This window comes from Macaca fascicularis, chromosome 20, assembly GCF_037993035.2.
Source record: "Macaca fascicularis isolate 582-1 chromosome 20, T2T-MFA8v1.1".
Lineage (NCBI taxonomy): Eukaryota > Metazoa > Chordata > Mammalia > Primates > Cercopithecidae > Macaca > Macaca fascicularis.
Window position 1 is genome coordinate 18,641,173 of NC_088394.1, and position 21,069 is coordinate 18,662,241.

At 45.1% G+C, this 21,069-nt stretch overlaps 1 long non-coding RNA gene across 1 annotated transcript; it reads left to right on the plus strand.

The window, feature by feature from the left end:
* Nucleotides 1-1,217: 1,217 nt before the first annotated feature.
* On the plus strand, nucleotides 1,218-6,255 carry LOC123570617 (uncharacterized). The gene is made up of 2 exons (XR_006694894.3): nucleotides 1,218-1,464; nucleotides 5,970-6,255. It is a non-coding gene; the product is annotated as an uncharacterized lncRNA (long non-coding RNA).
* The last annotated feature ends 14,814 nt before the right edge of the window (nucleotides 6,256-21,069 follow it).

Consider the following 21,069-nt stretch of genomic DNA (forward strand, 5'->3'; position numbering starts at 1 on the left):
CCCGAAGTGCTGGGATTACAGGCGTGAGCCACTGTGCCTGGCTCAAGTCAGTGACTTTTGGACTGGAACGACACTATCAGCTCTCCTGGGTCTCCAGCTAGCCAACTGCAGATCTTGAGACTTCTTAGCTTTCGTAATTGCTCTGAGCAAATTCTTTATAATAAATCTGTGTGTGTGTGTGTGTGTGTATATATTTGATTGGTTCTGTGATTCTGTTTCTCCAGAGAACCCCAACTAATACAGGACCTCAAGATGAGTCAGTGATGAGTTTCAGGCTGAATGACTAGGAAAACAATCAAAATATAGGACAAAAATAAGGAAGTTGAGGGAAGTGATTCATTTCAAGGGAAGATTTTTTTTTTCATTCACAAACATTTATTTAGCATGTGCCCTGTGCCAGACAGAATTCCAGCCAATGGGGATTGAAAGTTCTAACCAGTTGCCTAAACTAGAGTCCAACATGTATTCCTGACTCTTTCTTCAGCCTTATCTTCAACATCGAATTAACCTTAAAACCTGTTATTTCACCTCCTTGCATTGCTTTCAAATCCATTTCCATGACAGGTAGAGAGGTTTTGAAGGATAATCCTCAACTCGTTGGAGTCACTGTGTCTCCCTTTCAGATCCACAACAGTTTGTAATGATTTCACTTACAGGTCAGAAGGATCATGGACCTATTTGAAGCATTTGGAGATTTATCATATGTGAAATTAGGAAATTGAAAGTTATTGGGATTGATCAAAGCATATGAACATAAAATATACTTTGCATCTCCGTACTTCTTAAGGTGACGAAGAACGGTGTGGCTGACGATATTGTTTGTTGAGGGATCTGATAGTGTCCAAAGAAAAATTACCTGCAATTTTCCCTCCCTCCCTCCCTCCCTTCCATCCTTCCTTCCTCTCTCCTTCTTTTCTTTTCTCTTTTTTCTTTCCTTCCTTCCTCCCTCCTTTTCTTTTCCCTTCCCTTCCTTCCTTCTTTCCCTTTCTTTTCTTTCTTCTCTTTTCTTTTCTTTTTTCCTTCCTTCCCTCCCTCCCCCCTTCCTTCCTTCCTTCCTTCCTTCCTTCCTTCCTTCCTTCCTTCCTTCCTTCCTTCCTTCCTTCCTTCCTTCCTTCCTTTCTTCTTTCCTTCTTTTCTTTTCTTTCCTTTTCTTTTGTTTTCCTTTTCTTTTCTTTTCTTCTCTCTCTCTGAGACAGAGTTTTGTTCCTGTTGCCCAGGCTGGAGTTTAGCTCAGTGCAACTTCCACCTCCTGGGCTCAAGCAGTTCTCCTGCGTCGGCCTCCTGGGACTACAGGCTTTAGAACTGGTGCTTTATAAGAAGAGGAAGAGAGATCTGAGCTAGCACACTCAACCCCTTGCTCTGTGATGCCCTGTGCCATCTTGGGACCCTGCAGAGAGTCCCCACCAGCAACAAGGCCTTCACCAGAGCAGCCCCTTAACCTTGGACTTCCCAGCCTCAATAACTGTAAGTAATAAATTATTTTCCTTTCAGATATTCTGTAATAAGCAACAGAAAATGGACAATCACTATTTTTTGAATCAATGAATATTGAATGAATTATCTATAATAAACACAAATACCTGTTAGGTGAACAACAGTCACACAGTAGGACAAGGATCATTCCATTAAAATAACTCTGAGTAAGCATAGCTGCCTGCCTTTTCCATCCCTCTGTGTGGTTAAGATAAGCTGTGCCTAGTTTAGGCTTTGAGTTTTTACTCATGCAAAGTGAACACTGGCTTCCTACTGGGCACGGTGTGGACTGGAGATCCCAGATGATTGACAAAGTGGATATTGTTAAAACCTCCTAAAACATGCAGGTGTTGAGGTGGTCCTTCATGCAGGGTCAGAAATGAAATGCATCAAGTTAAACCTCAGGTGGTTTTGCAGAGGAAATGGAAGGTAGATTATGTGCTCTGCACAGCCCTGACACGAGGGCAGGGCTGATGATCCATCCCTTTTAAGCACACAGTGTGGCATAGATCACCTCCAGCTGCAGAACAAAAGGCTGGCCTTTAGATAGGGCTATAAAAAGAGCCAAATTCACTCCTTCTTTGCTCACAAAGTGCCCTCAACAAAGGAGGAAAAGTGAAGGACCTCTGTGTTCAAGTGCCAGGTACACAAAAGCGACTTGGCATTTTGTCAAGCTGATGGTCAGAGCATGGAGTGACAAAGAAGGTGCTTAGACTTGGGGAAGCAGCATGTGTCTACGTGAGAAGCTGCCAGTGTGACTTTCAGCAGATAGTGCCAATCTTGCAGTACAATCAGGTGACCAGGAGGTGGTTTAGAAAAGCTTCTCAAGAGGTTCTGGAGCAAGGAGTCCAAGATCACTGGGAAGTTAGCTTTTTTAATTTTTTTTTTTTTTGAGACAGTGTTTCACTGCATCCCAGAGTCTGGAGTGCAGTGGCGTGATCACGGCTCACGGCATCCTCAACTTCCTGGGCTTGAGTAATTTTCCTGCCTCAGCCTCCCGAATGGTTGGGACTACTGGTGGGCACCACCATGCCTAGCTAATTTTTTTTTTTATAGACAGGGTCTCACTATGTTGCCCAGGCTGGTCTCAAACTCCTGGGCTCAAATGATCCTCCTATCTCAGCCTCCCAAAGTTCTGGGATTACAGGTGAGAGCCACCATGCCCAGCCTGAGGTTAGTTAGCTTCTGAGGATTTAGAAGTCACATTCACATTTCGATGAATTCAATGGGTTGGGATAGGTTAAAGGATATTATGCCCTCCAGCAAGAGTATTTGAAACTGCAGCGGACTCCAGTATTCCAAAGCGAGAGTTACTGAAGGTTTCAGAGTAAGAGACCTGTTCATTCTCTCCATCTCTTTCCATGTGGAACTGAGGTTGGGGGAAGTTCCAAGGTCAGCCAGGATGGTGAAAACCACTATTGTCAAAGACGCCCTTAAGTACAGAGTCTCCCAGGAGACTCCACACACATAGTTTATTTGTTCCCGGGGCCGGAACACATCACTGCATTTCTTCAGTTGCTCTCTATTAAAAGAAAAACCTTAGACAAATTAAATGTAACAGAGTTTAATTGAGCAAAGAATGATTCACGAATTGGGCAGCTCTTGAAACAGAATAGGTTCAGAGAGACTCTGGTGCAGCCACGTGGTCAGAGAAGATGTATGGACAGGGAAAGGAAAGTGAAAACGGAAGTGAGGTACAGAAACAGCTGGATTGGTTACAGCTCAGCGTTTGGTTTATTTGACACGGCTTCAACAGTTGGCTGTCTGTGATTGGGCAAAGCTCGGTGATTGGCACATGAGTAGTTTACGGTCTGTTTATACCTGCAGTTAGGTTATAGTCCATTACAGATGGAGAAACCTTTATGCAGAACTTAAAATATGTTAGGAGGCAGCTTTAGGCTAAACTTAATTTAACAGCTCTGTAAGACATTGTTTCTAGGGATGATGTTGAAGGAAAATATAAATATTTTCTATTATTATTATTTTTCATTTTGTTTTTGAGACGAAGTCTCACTTTGTTGCTCAGGCTAGAGTGCAGTAGTAAGATCTCAGCTCACTACGACCTCCACCTCCCGGGTTCAGGCGAGTCTCCTGCCTCAGCCTCCCAAGTAGCTGGGATTACAGGCATGTACCACCATGCCTGGCTAATTTTCATATTTTCAGTAGAGACGAAGTTTTACCATGCTGGCCAGGCTAGTCTTGAACTCCTGACCTCAGGTGATCTGCCCGCCTTCACCTCCCAAAGTGGCTTTAGGCTAAACTTAATAACAGTTCTGTAAGACATTGTTTCTAGGGATGACGTTGAAGGAAAATAGGAATCTTTAAACATGAGTCACACCCAGCAGGTGGGGAAACTGGCCTAGTCTAGTCTGAGGGGCCAACAGCCAATTCCCTTCTCACAGGCGTTTCAAAGATTCAGAAGTAGATGGGCTCCCCTGCAATGTTTGTGACTTTCACATTCTCCCATATTCTCCCTCTCTCTCTCTCCCCTTCTTTCTTTTTCTTTTCTTTTCTTTCTTTCTTTTTTTTTTTGTGAGATAGAGTCTTGCCCTGTCGCCCAGGCAGGAGTGCAGTGGTGTGATCTCGGCTTACTGCAACCTCTGCCTCCCAAGTTCAAGCAGTTCTCCTGTCTCAGCCTCCTGAGTAGCTGGGATTGCAGGCACCCACAACCACGCCTGGCTAATTTTTGTATTTTTAGTAGAGACGGGGTTTCACCATGTGGGCCAGGCTGGTCTCGAGCTCCTGACCTCAAGTGATCCATTCACCTCAGCCTCCCAAAGTGCTGGGATTACAGGTGTGAGGCACTGCCCCCAGCCTCCCCCTCCTTTCTTACTCTGTCCTCTTTCTGCCATATACTTATAGTTGAGTTCACGTACATTAGAAGTGTCCCTAATTTGACTTTACTATATTCCAGGCATCAACAATGTCCATCCATTTCCATATGTTCCATTTTCATTTCTAAGTATTTTCTTCTGAAGAGTCTTAGAGGTACAAATCACCAAATTGTAAACATTGTAGGCTGGGTGTGGTGGCTTCTGCCTATAATCTCAGCACTTTGGGAGGGTGAGCCGAGCAGTGGGTGGGGGTGTTACTTGAAGCCCAGAGTTAGAGACCAGCCTGGGCAACGTAGCCAAGACCTAATCTCTACAAAAAATAAAATAAAATAAATTGAGGTGGGAGGATTTCTTGAGTCCAGGAGTTTGAGACCAGCTTGGGCAACATAGTAAGACCCCATCTCTAAAAAAAACAAAAACAAAGAGTGTTGTGTTTAGGTGTCATTGGGTTTTGTGATGAGGCTTCTCTGTTTTACCCTAAGGAAAAAACTGGTAGCAATTTGGTTGCCCATGGAAACATTAACATAACACGAAAAAAAGTGACTGATATTCCATACCAGCTACCTTTTCCAGATCAAAAGGTTCCAGCTAACCTGCTCATCATTAAATTAGTATGCTACAAGGCTAGGGGGTGGCTCACCCCTGTAATCCCAGCACTTTGGGAGGCCGAGGTGGGTGGATCACTTGAGGTCAGGAGTTTGAGACCAGCCTGGCCAACATGGTGGAACCCTATCTCTACTAAAAGTGCAAAAATTAGCTGGGCGTGGTGGCACATACCTGTAATCCCAGCTACTCAGGGGCTGAGGCAGGAGAATCTCTTGAACCTGGAAGGTGGAGATTGCAGTGAGCTGAGAGCAAACTACTGCACTCCAGTGTGGGCGACAGAGTGAGACTCTATCTCTAAAAAAACAAACAAAAAAATTAGTATGTGACAACTCTCCTTGCATCTTTTCTGAAAATTCCTGCAGTCTTATCCCATCTCTGTTGAAGGCAAAAGCAGACACTTGTATGAAACAACTTCATCACTGTCTTCTGTGAAACCCAACTTCAGCACTGTCTTCTTTTTTTTTTTTTTTTCTGAAGGCATAGTCTTGCTCTGTTGTCCAGGTTGGAGTGAAGTAATGTGATCACAGCTCGCTGCAGCCTCGACCTCCAGGGCTCAAGTGATCCTCCCACCTCACACCCACCTTATTTTTACATTTTTGTGAAGAGATGGGGTCTCTCTCCGTTGCCCAGGCTGGTCTCAAACTCCTGGGTTCAAGTGATCCTCCCACCTAGGTCTCCCAAAGTGCTGAGATTTACAGGTGTGTGTCAATTTCAGGTCTGACTGGATCCAGAAGTTCCAGTGAAGCCGATTTTTATCTCTAGTCTTTGTGATCCTTTCCTCTCCAGCAAGGCTTTTCCTTGCAATGACAGGACACCTGGTAGCATCTCCAGGCTTACTCAACCAGTACCCTTGATGGAAAAAGGGCTTTTCTTTCTTAATTTTCCAGCAAAAGCCCCAAGATTGACTCTGGAGTAAATTGCACATGGCCTCAAATTCTTTGCAGCTCCTTCCACTATGAGGTGGCGTGTATTACTCCAGTCCCTGCATCTGGGCTGGATTTGTGACTTGTTTTGAACAATAGACTATGGTAAAAGTGACAGTGACATGCTTTTCAGCCTTTGCTCTGGATCTCTTTGAATGCTGCTGTCACATAAACAAGACTGACATGGCCTACTGGAGGATGGGAAATTACATGGAGTAGAGACAAGCAGTCCCAGGTGTGGAACCCGTAGACCAGCTAGCCTACCAACCACCAGACATGAGAGTGAGACCATCCTAGATCACTCAGCTTCAGCCAAGCCACCAAGAGACTACACAGGTCAGTTGAATTGGCCTAGGCCAGATGAACCACTCTGCCAACCCACAGAATTATAAAAAATAATAAATATTTGTTATTGAAGATTTTAAGTTTGGAGATGTTTGTTATGCAGCAGAAGCTAACTGATACTCTCTTATCAGATCAGCTTGGATCACTTTCCCACTCTGAAACCCACAGTGAGCAGCGGGGGTAGTGGACAGGCCTAGGTCATGTGTTTTTGGGGCCATTGGGGCTAGATCAATGAACTGAGAACTGGGAAGGTGTGGAGAAAAATCAGGGTGCTATCACCAGAAGAAGGGAGAAAGAATGCCAAAGAGAATGAAACAAGAGACATCCACTGGAGTGTTCTAACCCCCTAATAGTAATTGATGAAAGTTTGAATTTATGGTCTCAATTCTAGTTCTCATTTGTAAAATAGACCCAATAACAATGCCACCCTCTTTGATATTCAATTCAGAGAATCCTCATGATGTAGTAGTAAGGGCACTGGTGTGGGAGTCAGCTGGAACTGAGTTCAAGTTTGGGTTCCATCTGCCCATATTTGGATGCACACAGATACATTTTAGAATCCTTCTGAATTTCAGTTTCCTCATCTGTAAAATGGGTGATGATGTTAATATCGACCTTAAAAATTGGCCATGACACTTTGGGAGGCCAAGGCGGAGGATCACATGAATCAAGGAGTTCAAGACCAGCCTGGGCAACATGGTGAGACTCCTGTGTCTACAGAACGTTAAAAAATTAGCTGGACATGGTGTCATGCACCTGCAGTCCCAACTAGTTGGGAACCTGAGGTGGAAGGATCACTTGAGCTGAAGTTAGCTGTGTTTGTGCCACTGCACTCCAGCCTGGGTGACAGAGCAAGACTCTGTCTCAAAACAAAAAAACTGGCTATGAGATTTAGTAATAATGTGTATGCAAAGCGCAGCGCTTGACACATAGCAAGGGCTTGAGAATGTGGACAACTGTTAAGTATGAGTTGAATCATGAACTGTGGATTTACCCATTGCCAAGAATTCAGGTCTCAGTAAGTAGGTGACAGAATTTACCACTGTGCCTATCTAGAGAGTAGGAAATATGATGATTTAGGACTTCTTCTTTGCTGTGTTTCCATCCACTGCTGCAGTCTTTTCTTCCTTCTCCACCAGAGAGATGCAGAATTCAAGTGATTCTTTTTTAGGCATCAAAACACACAGGGTCCTCTTGGCTTTTGGGAATATGAAAGAGTCATTCTTTTCCTCCTTGGGATGAAATTGATGGAGGGTTACTTGTAATAAAGGGAATCCTGGATGGGACTTGGTTCTTTCTGTTCCTGCTGGTTGGGAGGTCGTGACAACTATGTCTATGGACACACAGTCACAGGTTGTCTGTGTGCGGCTGGGCTATAGTTTAGGGACATCTGTCTAACCATCCATTTATTTAGTAATGACTTAGTGACTTCTGGTGTGTTGATGCAGGTTTTTCTTTCCCTCAACTTTTTAGATTTCATGAAGCATTAAAATTAATTCAACACATATTTATGTATTGAGTGACTATCTATGCCAGGCACTGGATAGGTAACAAGGAACAAAGCAGACAAAAGCCCTGTCCACATTTTTGAGTGGCAGAAGGTAAAGTATTTGAGGAATTAACCTAGAATTGCCAACTTTTCATTTTACTAAGTGAGGACTTAAGGAGAGAAGAGAACCTGCTTTGACTATCATTAGTACCAGTTTCTCCTGTAAAAGAAAATAGTTATTTTCATGCCCAACAGAGTGGAAGTGTATCTTCTTAGAGTATTTTTTTAGTGGCTTAAAACAATAATCATTTATTATCTCACACAGTTTTTGTGGGTCAGAAGCCTGGAAGCAGCTTCCCTGAGTGGCTCTAGCTCAAGTTCTCTCATGAAGTTGCAGCCAAGATCTCAACTGGGGGCTGCATTATCTGAAGGCTTGACTGAAGCTGGCAGCAGTGATTCCAGTATGGCTCAGCACACACCTAGCATGTTAGTGCTGATTTTTGCCAGGCAGCTTCAGTTTTTCAGCTTGTGGGCCTCCCCACAGGGGTCCTTGAGTGCCCTCACAACAGGACAGCTGTCTTCTTCTGGAGTAAATTATCCAAAAGGAACAGATTTTTGAAATAACTATACTGAAACCACATCCCATACAGATTTAAATTATTGGAATTCAGTTACCAAAACAAAAATGCTCTGGGGTCGGAAGAGAATGCTTTATTGTATGTATGTATGTATGTATGTATGTATAGATTGAGTCTCCCTCTGTTACCCAGGCTTGAGTGCAGTGGTGCATTCACAGCTCATTGCAGCCTCAACCTCCTGGGCTCAAGGGATCCTCCCCCTTCAGCCTCCTAAGTAGCTGGGATTCCAGGCACACATTACTGCACCCAGCTAATTTTTGTATTTTTTTGTAGAGACAGGTTCCGCCATGTTGCCTAGGTTGGTCTCAAACTCCTGAGCTCAAGTGATCTTCCTGCCTTGGCCTCCCAAAGTGATGGGAATACAGGCGTGAGCCCCCACACCCAGCCGCAAATGCTTTCAATAGCATTGGCAATCTCCCTCATCTTTTTACTGATGTAAAGGGATCATGTCCCTCAATATTTGTTTGTTTGTTTTCTTTTTTATGCTAATGAAACACACTTAGCAGGACACATGGATAGACTACATTTCCCAGTCTTTGTTGCCAGTCTGACATTATGTCACATTGTGAGTGTCACACTTTGCTGAGTGCTTAAAGTTATATATTATTCACACAACTTGGCTACTAAACTCAAACCAACTCCTTCATCAAATGCTCAACTGAGCATTCTCCCTTAACATTATATTTACATTTTTCCCCAAACATACAGAGAAATGGAAGGAATTGTGCAGTGAACACCCATATATCCACAACCTAGATTCTACCATTAACGTTTAACTCAGCTGGCCTTATCTCATGTTTATTCCTTTATCCGCCCCCTCTCCACTCATCAGTTCATCTTATTTTTTGATGCATTTTAAAAGCAATTGCTGAGGTCAGTATACTTCACCCCTAACCCCTTCAGCATGCTCATCACTCACTAGAATCCAGTATGTGTTTATGATTTTTTGAGATCAAATCTAGATACCGTGAAATGCACAAGTCTAAAGTGGACCATCCAATAAGTTTTGACAAATGTGTAATTCAAACTCCTACGCTGATAGAACAAAGCTAATTTGAAGTAAATACAAAAGGTAATTTAAAGAAAATTTCATTTTCTTTTTTTTTTTTTTTTTTTGAGACGGAGTCTCGCTCTGTCGCCCAGGCTGGAGTGCAGTGGCCGGATCTCAGCTCACTGCAAGCTCCGCCTCCTGGGTTCACGCCATTCTCCTGCCTCAGCCTCCCGAGTTGCTGGGACTACAGACGCCGCCACCTCGCCCGGCTAGTTTTTGGTATTTTTTAGTAGAGACGGGGTTTCACCATGTTAGCCAGGATGGTCTCGATCTCCTGACCTCGTGATCCGCCCGTCTCAGCCTCCCAAAGTGCTGGAATTACAGGCTTGAGCCACCGCGCCCGGCTGAAAATTTCATTTTCTATGTGCTGACTTAGAAATGTCCCTGACCTGCAAGATGAGACTCCACTGTAAATTGAACTTTACAAAAAAAAAAAAAAAATCCCATCATGTCTTATTTTGTTCCTCTCGCCTCAAACCATGGAAAAAAAGCATCAGACATTTATTTGGAAAAACTTACTTGAAGCAGTCTGTAGGATGATTAAAGGTATAATGTAGGAGGCATAGGTTTGAATCTGGCTGCCTGATCTCACACAATGTGTGTATCCTGCCAACGCCTTCGTTTCCTTATCTGCAAAATGGGGATAAAGATAGAACCTACCGGTCAGCAAGGTGGCTCATGCCTACAATCCCGGCACTTTGAGAGGCTAAAGTGGGAGGATCACTTGAGTTCAGGAGTTTGAGACCAGTCTGAGCAATAGTGTGAGACCCCATCTCTTTAAAAAATTAAAAAATCGCCGGGCTCGGTGGCTCAAGCCTGTAATCCCAGCACTTTGGGAGGCTGAGACGGGCGGATCACGAGGTCAGGAGATCAAGACCATCCTGGCTAACACAGTGAAACCCCGTCTCTACTAAAAAATACAAAAAACTAGCTGGGCGAGGTGGCGGGCGCCTGTAGTCCCAGCTACACAGGAGGCTGAGGCAGGAGAATGGCATAAACCCGGGAGGCGGAGCTTGCAGTGAGCTGAGATCCGGCCACTGCACTCCAGCCCAGGCGACAGAGCGAGACTCTGTCTCAAAAAAAAAAAAAAAAATTAAAAAATCAGTGGGGAGGATGTCCATAAAGTTGTTCTTTTTTTTTTTTTTTCTTTTTGAATGGAGTCTTGCTCTGTTGCCCAGGGTGGAGTGCAGTGGCCTGATGTCAGTTCACTGAAACCTCTGCCTCCCATTTCAAGCGATTCTCCTGCCTCAGTCTCCTGAATAGCTGGGATTACAGGCACCCGCTACCATGCCTGGCTAATTTTTGTATTTTTAGTAGAGACAGGGTTTCACCATGTTAGTCAGGCTGGTCTTGAACTCCCAGCCTTGTGATCTGCCCGCCTCGGCCTCCCAAAGTGCTGGGATTACAGGCATGAGCTACCGCGCCTGGCCCATAACTTTGTTCTTTGTTGTGAGGGCTGAATGAGTTAAATCAAGTGCCTAATTAGAACATGGCCTGTCCTCTAGTAAATGTTCAAGACAGCTGGCTCTCATCACCGCAATGCTAGCAGGAGACCAGGAAGAGGGGGTCTTGTGTTTGACATGTTAACTTTGTAGACAACGGCTTTCTGCCCTCGGTGGCTTTATGTCCCACTCACTTCTGAGTTTCTTTGGTCCCGTTGGCCCTCCAGGCAGAAATTTAATGACTGTCAAAATTCTCACCATGACGTCACCAGACAATGTCAGCGGGAAGTCGGCGCTAGAATGACTCGAACTAGAAGAACTGGAGCAGGTGGAGGATCGGGTTCTTAGTCTTTAATTGCATTGGCTTTATAGAGTAAATCTCATAGCCTTAGAGTTAATATCGTACCAGTTTATTGGCACCAAATTGCATTACAGACTCATTAGCTCTCTCATGGCCCTTCATCTCTGCCACACCAAAGCTTTCCTTTGACTGATGTTAGTTTCATTATTCATGACTCTTATAGAGACAGTGGCCTCTAAAATAGAGACCAGGGAAGAGCGTTTTTCTTTCTTTCTTTCTTTTCTTTTCTTCTCTTTTTTTTTTTTTTTTTTTTTTTTTGAGATGGAGTTTTGTTCCTGTTGCCCAGGCTGGAGTGCAATGGCACAATCTCGGCTCACTGCAACCTCTGCCTCTCAGGTTCAAGTGATTCTCCTGCCTCAGCCTCCTGAGCAGCTGGGACTACAGGCACACACCACTGCATCCAGCTAATTTTGTATTTTTAGCAGAGATTGGGTTTCTCCAAGTTGGTCAGGCTGGTTTCAAACTCCCAACTTCAGATGATCTGCCCACCTCAGCCTCCCAAATTGCTGAGATTATAGGTGTGAGCCACTGCGCCCGGCCAGAAGAGGATTTTTCTAATGAAAGATTCTTTACCAATCCAGGGCTACTTTGCTGGACTTCTGAAATAAGACTCATTCCTTCTTTTGTTCTGTTGGTCATTCTACAATTAGTAATTGAGCACCTATAAGACAGACATGGACCCTGCTCTCAAAGCAACTTACAATATATTTGAAAATACACTTAATTAGAAATCACAATTAGTATGGCACTGATCCAACAGTGGCTCATGGAGCAGATACTGTTAGTTGCTTACTATGGCAAAGGGTGATGAGTGTCCCCCAATATTTATTCTCTTTCTTTTTTACAGTAATGAAACATTTATGTTTAGCAAGACACATAGAATTTAGGCTAATGAGTATATTTCCCAGCCTCCTTTGCTGTTATATGTGGTCACGTGTCTAAGTTACGGGATTTCTGCAAAAGATTTCCTTGCTGTAAAATAGAGATCCCCCTAAAAAAACAGAGCTAACTCAGTAAAGTACCAGGCATGGTGCTAGGTCCATTTTCTGATGGATGTTGCTATGTCTGGATGTGATGCCTGGATCCATGGCTGCCATTGTGTAACCAGGAGGAAAGTTAGTCTGAAGATATCAGAGCAGAAAGATGGAAGGACTTGATGTCATGGTTGAGCCATTTAATAAGCAAGCCTGGAGCCACTCCACCTCCAGATGTCCTGTTATGTAAGGTTGTAACATGTCTTTGTTGTTTAAATTAGAAGAGTGAGGGCCTTCTGTTACTTACAGACAAGAGCATCCTGACCAAACAGCATGGTACACAGAGTCCATCGTGGCCTGTCTTGTGGCCCACTCTCCAGTCTCATCTCTCAGTGTTGCTTTCTCCAGTCCCAAACTTCAGACCCCCTGAATTTCAAACCATGGTCTTTCATCCTCCAGGATTCCATGCATGAAATGACTTCTGCCCAGGATGCCCTTCTCCATCTCTTTATCTGACAATGATCAATTCATCCTCCAAAATCAGCTTAGCAGGCATCTCTTCCAGGAAGCCTTTTGTACCAGACCCAGCTTATGGGCCACCCCAGATCCATTTGGCCCCATCTGCACTCCTGGGCCTCAGCCACTTGCCTTGTTTCGTGTGTGAGTGTGTGTGTATGCGCGTGCGTGCATGTACTTTGAGGCAAGGTCTTGTTCTGTTGCCTAGGCTGGTGTGCAGTGGTATAATCAGGGCTCACTGAAGTCGCAGCCTCCCAGGGCTCAAGCAATCCTCCCACCTCAGCCACCTGAGTAGCTGGGACTACAAGTGTACACCACCTCGCCTGGCTAAGTTTTTAAAAATAATTTTTTGTAGAGACAGGGTCTCACTATGTTGCCCAGGCTAGCCTCAAATTCCTGGACTCAAGTGATCCTCCCGCCTTGGCCTCCCAAAGTGTTGGGATTCCAGGTGTGAACCATCGTACCTGGCCTGCCTTGTTTCTTAACAAGAGCAGCCCTAGCAAGGGATCACTCTATTTTCACAGCTGGAAAGAACTGGCTGCTGCCACTCCTGCCACAGGACCTCTTTGTGTGGTGCTGATGATAAGGAAAGACCACCCACATGTACAGGCAGGGGCTTTCAGGGACACTGGCTTCTTCATCATGTCCACATGGCCCGGAGTGGGGACAGTAAATATCCTGTGGGTATCCTTTGACCAACAAGAGACAGGACATGGGAAGAATCATCAGCTCAATTGTTTGCCCTTTTTTCTCCCCAAATGTTTAGAGATTAAGAGGCTCTGTGCAGCCTCTTTGAAGGGGATGGAGGAACCAGCTGTGTTTGCTGCAAAGCTTCCTTCGGCTTGAACCACTCCCCGTAAAACACTCATAGGCAAGCCATACCCTTAGGTTCTGTTTTCTGAGGATCTGGGCTAAAGAGCCTCCCCACCCCACGCTGCCACCACCCAGCGAATCTGGGTGGCAAGGAAGAGACACATTTGGACGATCTCAGACTCCGGCAGGGATTGTTAGAAGGATCACAGGGAACCCAGACAGCACTACTTACTCAAGTCAGAAAAAGAGCTGTAAGGTCATTCAGGCTGCGCGGCAGCTTTTGTGCTCCCAGATCAACTCCGATAGCCCACCATTCTTGGACTCAGCTGTTTGGTTGCCTTGCTTCTTCCTACTCTCCCCTGACCTGCCGTGGTTTCCACTGCCCCCTGGCCTTTGCCTACTCTATGGCTTCCGCTGATTTAAGGCTTCTGCTTAATTCTGAATTCTCCTTCCTCAGGGCTTCTGTGTCCCCTTCATTCAGATTCCCCAAGAGAGAAGATAGGCTTGGGTTACTTGGTTGCCATTCAGTACTGGGTGGCATTGTTGGCAAAGTTGTGCATTGGACTCCCTTGTTCCTGGTGGCCCTGGTCCAGTCCCTTGAGAGTGTTTAGAAACATCTGCATCAACTTGACATTGCTGTGACATTTACAAGGGTGTGACTGACAGGCTCATCTCTCTAGGCACAGGTCAGTGTGGATAATCTCTAAATAAAGATAGGCCCGGTCAAATATTGAATATGCAAGGTGATTAAAATTTTTTTTTGTGTGTGTAGAGATGGGATCTTTCTCTTTTGCTCAGACTGGTCTCGAACTCCTGGTCTCAAGCAATGCTCCCACCTTGGCCTCCCAAAGTGCTGAGATTACAGGCACCAGCCACCTCACCTGGCCAAAAGGAGATTTTTAAATAAAATAATCGTCAAAAGTCTAAGTTGCCTGTGAATTGCATATGACATGAGCTATGTAATAGTCTTGTATAGTAGAACCAACAGGAAATTTTAAATAACAAACCAGCAACAGGTCATTTATCACAGATAGTTTGAGAATCACTGGGAAGGCAGCAGTGAAGGAATCTGAGTGGAACTTCCAGAAATAACTCTTAAGCCACAGAGCAGAAACTGGCCCACCAGGGAAGCTGCCGCCTCTGTCCCCACCAGGAAACTGCCTGCAGAACCAGGGCCGCTGCTCCAGCTGCGGAGTTGCAGAACCACCCCACCTCTGCTGCCAGCCACACTAGCAAAGCGGGTGTCTCGGGTGGTTCCTGTCTTCGTGCCAGGAAATGTGGGAATGTGTTTCGCTTCCCAGCTCCTGCTACAGAAGCTCCCTAGAAGAAAGCTGAAACGAATGGCTAGTACATGGAGCCACAGTGTCCATTCAAAAATTCTACACTTCCGTGACCACAGGACTGATGTCCTGTTCCCCCAAGCGGTCACATGCTCCTTGACCACAAGCATATGCACATTTTGTTTATATTACCTGGAATGGTCTCCTTGAATTTCTGTTGGTCAAAATCCTATTCCTTCCTTCCTTCATTCATTCATTCAACAAATCTCTATAAAGTACCAGGCATGGCAAAGGCTACTCGGGATACCAAAATGAATATGGCAAAGCCCCTGACTTCAAGAGCCTCATCAACTGATTAGAGAAATAGACATGAACATAAACTACACTGCTCTTTTCCTTTCTGTCCTATAAAGCCCTTTACAATGTAAAAGAGTGAAGTATAGGGAGGAAGAGTCCAGCTCTGGAGTCAGACTTGCCAGCTGTGTGACTTTTTTGAGACAGGTCTCTCCCTTTCATCCAGGCTGAAGTGCAGTGATGCAATCGTCAGGCTCACTGCAGCCTCAACCTCCCAGGCCCAAGTGATCCTCCTGCCTCAGCTTCCTAGGTAGCTGGGACTATAGGCACACACCACCACACCCAGCTAATTTTTTTTTTTTTTAAAGACAGGGTCTCACTATGTTGCCCAGGCTGGAGTGTGATTTTTATTTTTATTTATTTATTTAATTAATTAATTTTTGAGATGGAATCTTGCTCTGTCATCCAGGCTAGAGTGCAGTGGCATGATCTTGGCTCACTGCAACCTCCACCTCCTGGGTTCAAGCAATTCTCATGCCTCAGCCTCCTGAGTAGCTGGGATTACAGGCATGTGGCACCATGCCCAGCTAATTTTTTGTATTTTTAGTAGAGACAGGGTTTCACTATGTTGGCCAGGCTGGTCCTCACTTTTCTCATATGTGAATGGCAATAATAACAGCACCTGCCTCATTGGGTTTGTTCTGTGCATTCCAAGAGATACTGCTGAGGAAGTGCCACATCTAGGAGGCATGTGATACAGGCATCAAATGGACTATAATATCCTGTCCTTCAAAACCTGGTTACATGTTACCTCTCCATGAGCTCCCCCTGCTCCCGCTGTGGGAAATGAAACCCTTCTCTCTCTTTTCCTCTCATCACTGTTCACATTCATTCTCTGTGAGACACACCTCCAAGACATCAGACACTCTGGGAGGAGTGTCTGTATATATACTTGCTAAGCTATTGAAAACAAAAGCATAGGAGTGACCTTTGTCAAACATTAAATGCTAAAGGAGTTTTGGTTTTTGGTTCTTTTCTTTTTTTTTTTTTTTTGGTTTGTTTTGAGACCAGGTCTCGCTCTGTTGACCAGGCTGGAATGCAGTGACACAATCATGGCTCACTGCAGCCTCAACCTCCTGGGCTCAGGTGAACCTCCCACCTCAGTCTCGTGGGTAGCTGGGACTACAGGTGTGTGTCACACTGTGTTGCCCAGGTTGGAGTGCAGTGGCATGATTTCGGCTCACTGCAACCTCCACCTCCCAGGTTCAAGCAATTCTCGTGCCTCAGCCTCCTGAGTAGCTGGGATTACAGGCGCGTGCCACCATGCCCGGCTAAGTTTTTGTATTTTTAGTAAAGACGGGGTTTCGCCATGTTGCCCAGGCTGGTCACAAATTCCTGAGCTCAGACAATCTGGCCGCCTCGGGTTCCCAAAGTGCTAGGATTACAGGGATGAGCCACTGTGCCCGGCCAACAGTGACAGTTTTCTTAATCCACCCATAGACTGTGTGTATGTACCATTTTCGTCTGTCAGCTCAAAGCCCTGTGTTTTCCTTCACATTCCCCTTGGCCTAACACGTGGTAAGAACCCACAAATATGAGTAGTAAATTAATGAATGAATAAATCTGTATTTGCTCTGACACATATAGTAGATTTGCCAACTGTAAAGTTCTGAGGCCTGTACCTTGAGTCCTTTAGAGGAAATGGGCTATGGAAACAGATTACAGGCAGCAAAAATAGCAACAGTAATACGTCATTTACTCAGTGTAGTGGGGGCGAATTATGGTCCTCCCAAAGATACGTTCTCATCCTAACCCCTAGAACCTGTGAATGTGACCTTCTTTGAAAAAAAGGGTCTTTGTAGACATAATTTAATTTAAGAATCTTTAAGGATCTTTAAATTACAGATCTCCAGTTGAGATCAATGGGATTACTCCAGTGCATTCTAAATCCAATAAAAGGTGTCCTTCTAAGAAACAGAAGGCCAGGCACAGTGGCTCACGCTTGTAATCCTAGCTCTTTGGGAGGCCAAGACAGGAGGATTGCTTGAGGCCAGGAGTTCGAAAGTGGCCTGGGCAACACAATGAGTGAGACCTCATCTCTACAAAAAATAAAAAATTACCTGGGCGTGGTGGTGCACACCGTAGTCACAGATATTCAAGGAGGCTAAGGCAGGAGGATCATTTGAGCCCAGGTGAGATCAAGGATGCAGAGAGCCGTGATCACCCACTGTACTCCAGCCCAGCCTGGGTGACAGGATGAGAACCTGTCTCAAAAAAAGAAAAGAAAAGAAACAGAAAAGGAGAAGGCTCAGATCCAGAGGAGAAGGCCATGCACGATGAAGGCAGAGATGGGAGTGAGGCAGCCACAAGCCAAGGGGCACCTGGAGCCGCCGGAAGCTGCAAGAGGCAATGAGGGATTCTCCTCTGAAGCCTCCAAAGGGAGCACAGTCCTGCAGATACCTTGATTTCAGATTCCTGCTTTTGAGAACTCTGAGATAATACATTTCTGTTGTTTAAACCACCTGGTTTGTGGTATTTTGTGACAGCAGCCCTAGGAAGCTAATTACTCAAGGTACATTGAGCGTGTTTGTATGACCCCTAAGCCGAGATTAGTTTTCAGATTTTTTTTAGAGTTAGGATCTCGTTCTCTCGTCCAGGCTGGAATGCAGTGGTATGATCATAGTTCACAGCTCACAGCAGCCTCGACATCCTAGACTCAAATGATCCTCTTGTCTTAGCCTCCTGAGAAGCTGGGACTACAGGTGTGCACCACCACACCCAGCTAGTTTTTTTGTTTTGTTTTGTTTTTTTTAGAGACAGGGTCTCACTGTGTTGCCCAGGCTGGTCTTGAACTCCTGGGCTCAAGCAATCCTCCTGCCTTGGCCTGCCAAAGTGCTGGGATTATAGGCATGAACTGCTGTGCCCAGTAGGTTTTCATATTTTTAAATGGCTGAAAAAAATCAAAAGAAGTGTATTTCATGACACATGAAAATCTTACAAAATTCAAATTTCAGCATCCATAAATAAATTTGATGGGCACAGCCCTATCCACTCATTGACAGATCATCTCTAGCTGCTGTAGTGAGTTGATTATGTCTCCCTAAAAGGTAAGTTCAAATCCTAACTCCTGGCCATGTGCAGGTGACCTTATTTGGGTCTTTGTAGAGGTCATCAAGTTAAGATGGATTAGGGTGGGCCCTAAATTCAATAAATAGTGTGAGAAAGGAGGGGAAGATTTGGATACAAAGACCTAGAAATACGCACAGGGAAGAAGGCCAAATAAAGACAGAGGCAGCCGGGTCCAGTGGGATTACTCCTGTAATCCCAGCACTTTGGGAGGTCGAGGTGGGTGGATCACCTGAGGTTGCGAGTTCGAGACCAGCCTGACCAACCTGGAGAAACCCCGTCTCTACTAAAAATACAAAATGAGCTGGGCGTGGTGGATCATGCCTGTAATCCCAGCTACTCGGGAGGCTGAGGCAGGAGAATCACTTGAACCCGGGAGGCAGAGGTTGCGGTTAGCCGAGATCAAGCCATTGCACTCCAGCCTGGGCAATAAGAGCGAAACTGTCTCAAAATAAATAAATAAATAAATAAATAAATAAATAAAAATAAAAATAAATAAAAGACAGAGGTAGAGGGATGCAGCTATTAGTAATAAAAGTAATGGCAAGAACCGCAATTATTTTTGCACCAACCTAATGCAAGTTGAACTTTGCCAAGCAACGGTTCCAAACTCAGCTATTTGGGGGCCACAGCAGTGGACCTGAGCAGTTGTAGTACAGACTTTATAATATCCAAGCCTAAAATATTTACTCTGTGGCCCTTTACAAAGAGTGTGTGCCAGGCTGGGCATGGTGGCTCATGTCTATAATCCCAGCACTTTGGGAAGCCAAGGCAGGAGGACTGCTTGAGGCCAGAAGTTCAAGACCAGCCTGGGCAACATAGTGAGACCCCACGTCTACAAAAAAATTTAAAAATTAGCTAGGTGTGGTGGTGCATGCCTGTAATTCCAGCTACTTGGGAGGCTGAGGCAGGAGGATCCCTTGAGCCGAGAAACTCAAGGCTGCAGTGAGCTATGATTGTGCTACTGTGCTCCAGGCTAGGCAACAGATCAAGACCTGTTTCTTAAAAAAAAAAAAAAAAAAAAAAAAATAGTGTTTGCTAACTCTGACCTAGAGCATTGTCATTATTTGTATAGTTGGAGATAGCATACTACTATATCTGCCAGGGGAAAAATAAACCACTCTGTTGGTAGCACCCCATTTTATAGATGGGGAGATAGAAGGAAAGATAGGTTAACAGAGTTATCCGAACGAGGTGGCCAGCTGTCATCTCTGCAGAGCAAAACATCTCATCCATCTTTTTCCAGCCACAGCACCATGACTTTCCTTGGGGGGAGAGACACCCCTTCCCACAATTCCCACAGTTTGAACAGGGCTGACTCCACCCCTTGGTTCCAGGGTTGGGTACCCAACTGTATTAGTCAGCTCAGGCTGCCTCTGCAAATACCATAGACTGGGTGACTCCAACAACCGAAATTTATTTTCTCATAGTTCTGGAGGTTAGAAAGTCCAAAATCAAGGTCTGGTAGGGTTCGGCTTCTGGTGAGGGCTTTTCTCCAGGTTTGCAGATGGTCTTTCTTTGGTGCAGCCATGTGGTGAGAGAGCCGTCTCTCTCTCCGTCTTATAAGGTCACCAATCATATCAGATCAGGACCCTATCTTTCTGACCTCATTTAACTGGAATTACTGCCGAAAAGCCCTATCTCCAAATACAGTCACACTGGCCGTTAAGGTTTCAACATAGATTTGGATTGGGGTTGGTGGGGCACTACCCAGGCAATGCTAATCCATGCATTCCCTTGCTTGGTGACTTCAGAATACGACCCGAAACGATCCCAAGTCATAGCATTTACCACAACTTTTAAAAAAGCAAGCCTCTCTGGCCAGGCGTGGTGTCTCACGCCTGTAATCCCAGCACTTTCGGAGGCTGAGGTGGGCAGATCATCTGGGGTCGGGAGTTCAAGACCAGCCTGGACAACATGGTGAAACCCCATCTCTACTAAAAATACAAAAATTAGCCAGGAATGGTGGCGTGTGCCTGTAATCCCAGTTACTTGGGAGGCTGAGGCATGAGAATCACTTGAACCCAGGAGGTGGAGGTTGCAGTAAGCTGAGATTGTCCCACTGCACTCCAGCCTGGGCAACAGAGCGAGACTCTGTCTTTAAAAAAACAAAACAAAAACAAAAACAAGAAAGGCTCTTTTCCTCTGCACTGAAGACAATGTGAGACTAGAGCAGCCAAGGGCATATGGAGAGGACCTGCGGAGAGTACAGTCCACTTAAAAAGCAGAGCTAAGAAGTGAAGGGAGAACAGGTCTGCATCATTGAAGCACCTAGATCCAGCTGTACCTGAAATCCTTTCATGGATCTCAGTTGACATGATACAATTGTGTGTGTGTGTGTGTATGTGTGTGTGTGTGTGTGTGTGTGTGTGCTTAAGCCAGTTGGAGCTGTGTTTCTGTCACTTGCAACCTGAAGAATCTTGACTAGTAGATGATGATCTCATAGCTAACAGTAGTAGACGGGATCTGAAGGCAGACCTGCTTAGCCCTCTAACATGTTTTAATGTATTCACCCTTGCTCTCTTTAAAGGTCAGTGTGAGCAAAGAAGGTGTAATGAGTGTGAATAAAGAAATACAATTATTTAAATAGAGCAGATTATTTCAGGAAGTGCTCCCTGTTAGGAAACAAAACAAGCTTCCTAGGACTGAGGCTCCAATGTAGGCCCTGACAAAGGACCCCCAAAATTCCCAGCAGATGAGGAAGGGACCTTCCCTGGGCCCCCTCCTGGGAGTTCTGTGCCTTGGTTTCTGCCCAGCTCTGCAAAGGCTGTGTAACCTTGTGGGGGAGGGCGGGAAAGGGGGGTGCAGCTGAACCTGCCTGAGCTGAACCTGTTTGTGCCCCTGTCCTCCACTGGGAAAATAATTGTATTTTAATTTAATTTTATTTTATTTATTTTATTCGTA